We start from the raw sequence: 6,000 nt of genomic DNA on the forward strand, positions 1-6,000 counted from the left end.
GGCTTGTCAGGTTGGACACATTTTGGGAGCTAAGATGTTTCCCAGGTGTGCTTGGGTCTTTCCCTGCAGGGACTAAATAAATGCTGTCTTTTTGTATCTGAAGATGCCTCTGATTAGTTAATTTGGGGAAGGGGGTCTAGTACTTATCATTTGGCTTGCTATGATGGCACTTATCTCCTGCTACTAGGAGGTCTGAGGAGGGTGAATTGCTTGAGTTCTGGAGTTATGAGTTGAAGTAGGATTAAAGTCAATTAAGTATTTATGTTCATACAAACATGGCACCATACCTGTGAGCCCTTAGGACAAGGGAGCCATTAGGCTGCTTAAGGAAGGATCAACTGCTTGAAGAAATGAAACAGGCCAAAGTTTCCAAGTTCATCCCATCAGTAGTGGGATTAGGCCTATGACACACTTCTAGTCTGGGTAGGATAGGAAAGTTCATTTCTCAAAAATAAAGTCTTCATCTCAGTAGGAACTCTTTGTTTTTAATTATCGGTATTGTAAGAATTTACTATTGCAACTACTTAAAAGTTCTTTTGAGTTTTTGTGTCTGTTATGGTTGTTTTGAATTGGATAATTCAAAATTAGGGACAGCAAGATGGCACAGTTGATAGAGGGCCAAGCCTGGAGTCAGGAAAAGCTGAATTCAAATTTGATCTCAGACACTTACTAGCTGTGTCATCTTGAGCAAGTCACTTAATCATATTTGCCTCAGTTTTCTCATCTGTAAAAATGGCAAACCATTTTATTATTTTTGACAAGAAAATCACAAACGAGGTCACAAAGAATCTGATACAGCTGAAATGACTGAACAAGAATTAAAAATAATATAATTTCTAAATGGAAATCTCCTATGTTAAGCAGAAATCTGGCTTACTATATATAACTCTAATCCTAAGAGAAACTTTTCTTTACGATTCCTCTGGAGACGTATAAAATAAGCCTAGTCTCTCTACCATAAGACAGTCTGCCAACTGAGAAAGTTGGAGGTAAAAAGAGAAGCAAATTTAAGTTGGAGGAGGTGTGCTCATTTGTTTTTACATTCCTCTTATTTTCTTACATGTCACAAGCTATGAATTATCATAATAGTGTGATGATGAACTAAAAATGACATTTCTTTCATTAATACTTTAATTCAAAAGATATCTAGGTGAGTCAAAATCTGATTGAGTATAAGTCTTTCAATTCAAGCTCAAAATAAAGATTCAATAGATATTTCTTCCTTTATTTTCATGGTCTGGAGCTTCTGACCTCTTTGGACTAAAGGACAAGAATTCAAAAAGGCTGTGCAAAGACAGGGATATGATCAATGGAATCTAATGTACGGGGACTAGCAAATAGGCCAAGTACATAGAATGCATGATGGAGAGTAATGTAAAATAAATCCAGAAGTATAAGTTGGAGCCTGATGGGAAGGATTTGAATCATCAAATGGAGGAGATCATTACTCTAGTATCAGCAGAAAGGCACTGAAACTTGCAAGGAGATTGTGATAGTCACATCTATATTGTCTGAAGGATAAAAGGAGAGACTGGAGGCAAGGACACTAATCAGGAAGCTGAAGTAACTGTCTAGGTAAGAAGTGAAAAGAGCCTGAATTAGAGTGATGATCATATAAATGAAGAAAGAATGATAGATATAAGAGATGAAACCAGAAAACCTTGAAAAGGAGTTTTTCTACTTTGAAAAATAACTCACAGGAACCCTTGGAGAAGCAAATAAAGATCATGATAGAATTGGTTAACAGTATGTACCAAAGTAAAAAGAAATATCCCATAGTATTATCATATGTTGTAAACAATTAGAAATAGACCACTTTGAAGTCAATTGTAACTTATCTGCTGTTCAGGATAAGGGAGTAGATAGACTCTTCAAATAATTTGATAAAATTTGATAAAACTCCAAATTAAATCTATATCAATATAGAAATATTTTAAAATTTGAAGATTTCTGTATTAACATGGACATAGGAGGGCATAAGAAAATTTGGTTTAATAATAAAAAATGAAAGAAGTCATTAAGTCAACAAGCATTCATTAACAGCTATATTTCAGGTATGTTGTGCTTTTATATCATGACTATTTTCTTTAAGAACAGTTAGGTGTAATTTGTCTATTGTGAGTACCAACATGAGAATCATTTCTGAACTAATTGTCTTACATGGTCAGACAATTGACTTGTTAGTGAGAGATAACAATTAATGCTAACTCAGAAGAAAGTTCAAATTTGACCTCACACACTACATAAAAGAAGATCACAGATTTAGAGTTACCATAAACATTAAAAACCTTCAAGTCCAGTGACATTGGAGATCATTTAGGCTAATGTTTATTTTACGGATGAAAATACTGAAACCAAGAAAAGATAAGTGACTTGCCTCAGATTACACAGATAGCGGCTGAAGCAACATTGACCCCAGGAGTTTGTGATTCCAAACCCCTTTCCTACAATCTATCTTCACTTACCTTAAATGGAAGCATATTGTTCTCTACCTAAATTGTGGGTTCTTTCTCCTTACCCTAATCCATACTTCTTTGAGGTCAAGACACAGGTCCTGTCCTTGGTTCTAGTCCATTTACCATCTGTGTGATATCATAAAAATCACTTTCCTCTCTCTATGCTACAGTTTTCTCATTAAGAAAATAAGGACAATGGATTAGATGGTTTCAAAGACCCCTTACAACTCTGAAATTCTATGTTCTAAATTCTAAGATTCCAGCTCTAATATTATCTAGCACAAACTATTTAAATAAGTACTTGCTACGAAAAAGGAAAAAAACATGGATATTGATAAGGTCAAAAAAGAGATAGCCCAAGATAAAAATAATTAACAGGCAAATTCTTGTCTTGGGAGGAGTTAGTTAAAAGGAGATAACTTGAGACACAAATGATTAAGAGAAATTCCTGTCTTATTTACAAATATCTCCGGAACTTCTTGGATAACATCTCTGTGCAAATGTTGTTTTATGACCCTGGTTATGTATAAAATGAAGTTCTAAAATTGTTTTCTTCACATTCGGTATCTTTGTCTTGTGCCTGCCAACTTGTTCTGGTGTCCCGACCCTTGCCAGGCAGTTTGGTCTTTCTGGAGGCCAAATGCCTGTTTATCCCTTTACTATCAATAAAGACTTTGTCTTAATACAGCATTGATAGCGGATTCATTTGCTATCCCGGACCTGCCCTTGGTTACTTTGGGGAAGGAGAGAGAGGTAATCAGGCCACTAGGAAAAGAGCTGATCTATCTCGGCTTAGAGCCCCAATTTCTCCTCATCAGATATGAATGAAAAAAATGGACTTGGATTGTCAAAATTTTCTAAGGATCTTTTATATAACTAACACAACACCAAACAGCGTAAAAGTCAAAGGAATCTAGAAATTGTCACTAAAGAATTGATCTCTGCTAAATTGAAAGATACGGCAATTAAGAGGTATATTAATTTAGAATTCTAAGCTCACTTGTCAAAATCTTTTTGAGGAGAATTATACAAAGTATTACCTGATTAAACAGATATAATTAAAGAGGAAAAATGTTTACAGAAAGTTCAGTGAGAAAACCAAGAATATATAGTTTGGAGCACATTTTAAAGATAAAACTGGAAAGAGGAAAATGAATAGGCAATAAGGAAAATAACTATAATGATTTTTTCAACAAAATCTTTTTTTCTCTCAAAGACTATGAAGCTACCAATATTTGATTCTAGTGTCATAGTCAGTGGTGTGCTACAGGAAGTGTAAATGGAAGGACCCATATTTTTAACACCAAAATACTTCCAATGGCATTGTGTGATCATGAGTCACGTAATACTAAAGTTTCCAAATAATTAAACTTTCTTTCCAAAGAATTAAAGATCACTGAAAAAATAATTAACCAGTGAGTGTGAATCAATTGTAACATGTTAAAAATATAATTTAGCTAAGAGTTTGAAAAGATTTTAACCTTTGCTAGCCATATTTTCAAAAGGAAGGCAAGATTGTGTCTAGGCAAGAGGAAGATAAAGATTCATTTGGGCCTCAGATTGTCCCTTCCCCAAATCTGAGAGTTTATCTTTAATGCATTGTGTGGTGCAAGTATGAAGAACTTACAGGAATGTTAAATTCCTTTTCTGTATTCTCTCTTCTCTAGGTCTCTGTGACCTACATAAGTATGTTCGATGTTTAGGAGATTAATTGCTTAGATTTTAAGATATATGATGACATTTACGTCTGTCCAAGCTATCAATGTTTAGGTGACTAATTGCTTAATGTATGGTTCTTCCCTGAAGCGGAGAATCTGTTGTTTTTGACATGAATAATAACATTCAATTAACTGGTGGGGAAGGGGGCACCTATCCCTTAATGTTCCCCAAACTCATGATATAATCCTTTTGCAGTTAAACCTATAAAAACTGTATATCTTCCCTTAGTTCTTTAGCCCTTCTACCGTGAACTTTCTTTCCCTCCTCACGGTGGAATTGCTCATTCTCATGAGAATTTGTTAAATAAACAACTTTTCTGCTTTTTACTTTGAGAGGTCTCTGAGAAGTCATTTTTGAATAGGATTTTTTATCCCTCACAGCATGAAAACAGAAGATTTGAAATTCAAAGACCTGGTTCAGAGTCCTGTCATTTACTTGGGATTGTAATTAGGAGAAAGCAATATGATGTAGTGACTGGATTTGGAGTTAGAGAAGCCCGGTTTAAATTCTGTCACTGACAGTTACTACCAACATCAATTTTGGTAAGTTATTTAACCTCTTTGTGTCATAGTTTCCTTATTTGGAAAATTAAGGGATTGGATTAGATGGCTCCTAAGGTCCCTTCTATTTCTAAATTTATGGATCTACAACCTATCAGAAATTAAGTTCAAGAGAAACAAGGAAGGCCCACATTAACCTAAAGTGTGGTCTCCAAGGAAAAAACCAAGCTCAAGCAACCAGGAAATTGGGGTAAACAACAACAACAGATTTAAGTCTAGTGTATTAGAAGCCAAATTCTGGTTTCAAAGAACAAAGAATCTTCTGGAGGGAAAAAAAAAAAAAAAAAAAAAAAAAAAAGCTTATTTTAGCTAAGAATAAGAAAAACAGACTACTTTTTGAGAAATTTTTCCTTCCTCTTTGGATATTTTTGGTCCTTTGTTGTAGAAAGCTTTATGACTTTAAACTGAAAGAACTTGACAACCTACTTTTGTCATAAAGAAAAGATAATATTCCAGCCAAGGAAACAGGAAAATTCCACAATCCCACATCGTTAATGAAAATCTGCCTAGCTTTGGCCAGCACCATCCATTGGATGAGAGTGAACATTATTGAGCAGAGATTCTAGGCATCCAGTAGACACAATGCAAAGACTATGAGTTTCCTGGAGACCAGCAGGGAATTTACCTGATATAGACAGTTCAATGCCTTTGCCAGAAGATGACAACAGCTCTGCAATGTTTTGCTCTGCCACTTGTAAAAGAACACTTGTGTTCCCTATACTCCTCTGTAGGGTGTGTATGAATTCCAGTTGCAAACTCTCAGATTACCCCTATACTACCTATGGTACTCACCATTTAGAAAGTCTGTTCTATGTATTTCAAGAGAAATCTAGCCAATTAATCCAATCTCCACCTCAAAAAATTTTTTTCACTAGAATATACCTGAAAAATAGTTGCCATTGAAGTGAGCAAAACCAGGAATACAATTTCAGGAGATACATTAGCAACAGCATTGTAAAGAAAAACAAGTTTGAAAGAATTAAAAACAAAATGACCAATTATAATTCCAGAGAATCATCATAAAACATGACTTCCTGTTATAGAGATGATGATTTCAAAGGCATTTTTCTTTTTCTTTTTGTTTTTTTCCTCTTGGTACAAGGCCAATGAGGGAATTTGTTTTGCTTGACTACATGCATTTTAAAAAAAGGTTTGTTTCTCTTGCTTTCTCAATGGCAGAGACTGAAAGAGGGAGGAGTAAATTCTAAACTGAAAATAAAATTCATTTGAATTTTTAAAAAGTCTAGTCTTTCCTTGAAAACCTA

This window comes from Sminthopsis crassicaudata, chromosome 3, assembly GCF_048593235.1.
Source record: "Sminthopsis crassicaudata isolate SCR6 chromosome 3, ASM4859323v1, whole genome shotgun sequence".
Classification (NCBI taxonomy): Eukaryota; Metazoa; Chordata; class Mammalia; order Dasyuromorphia; family Dasyuridae; genus Sminthopsis; species Sminthopsis crassicaudata.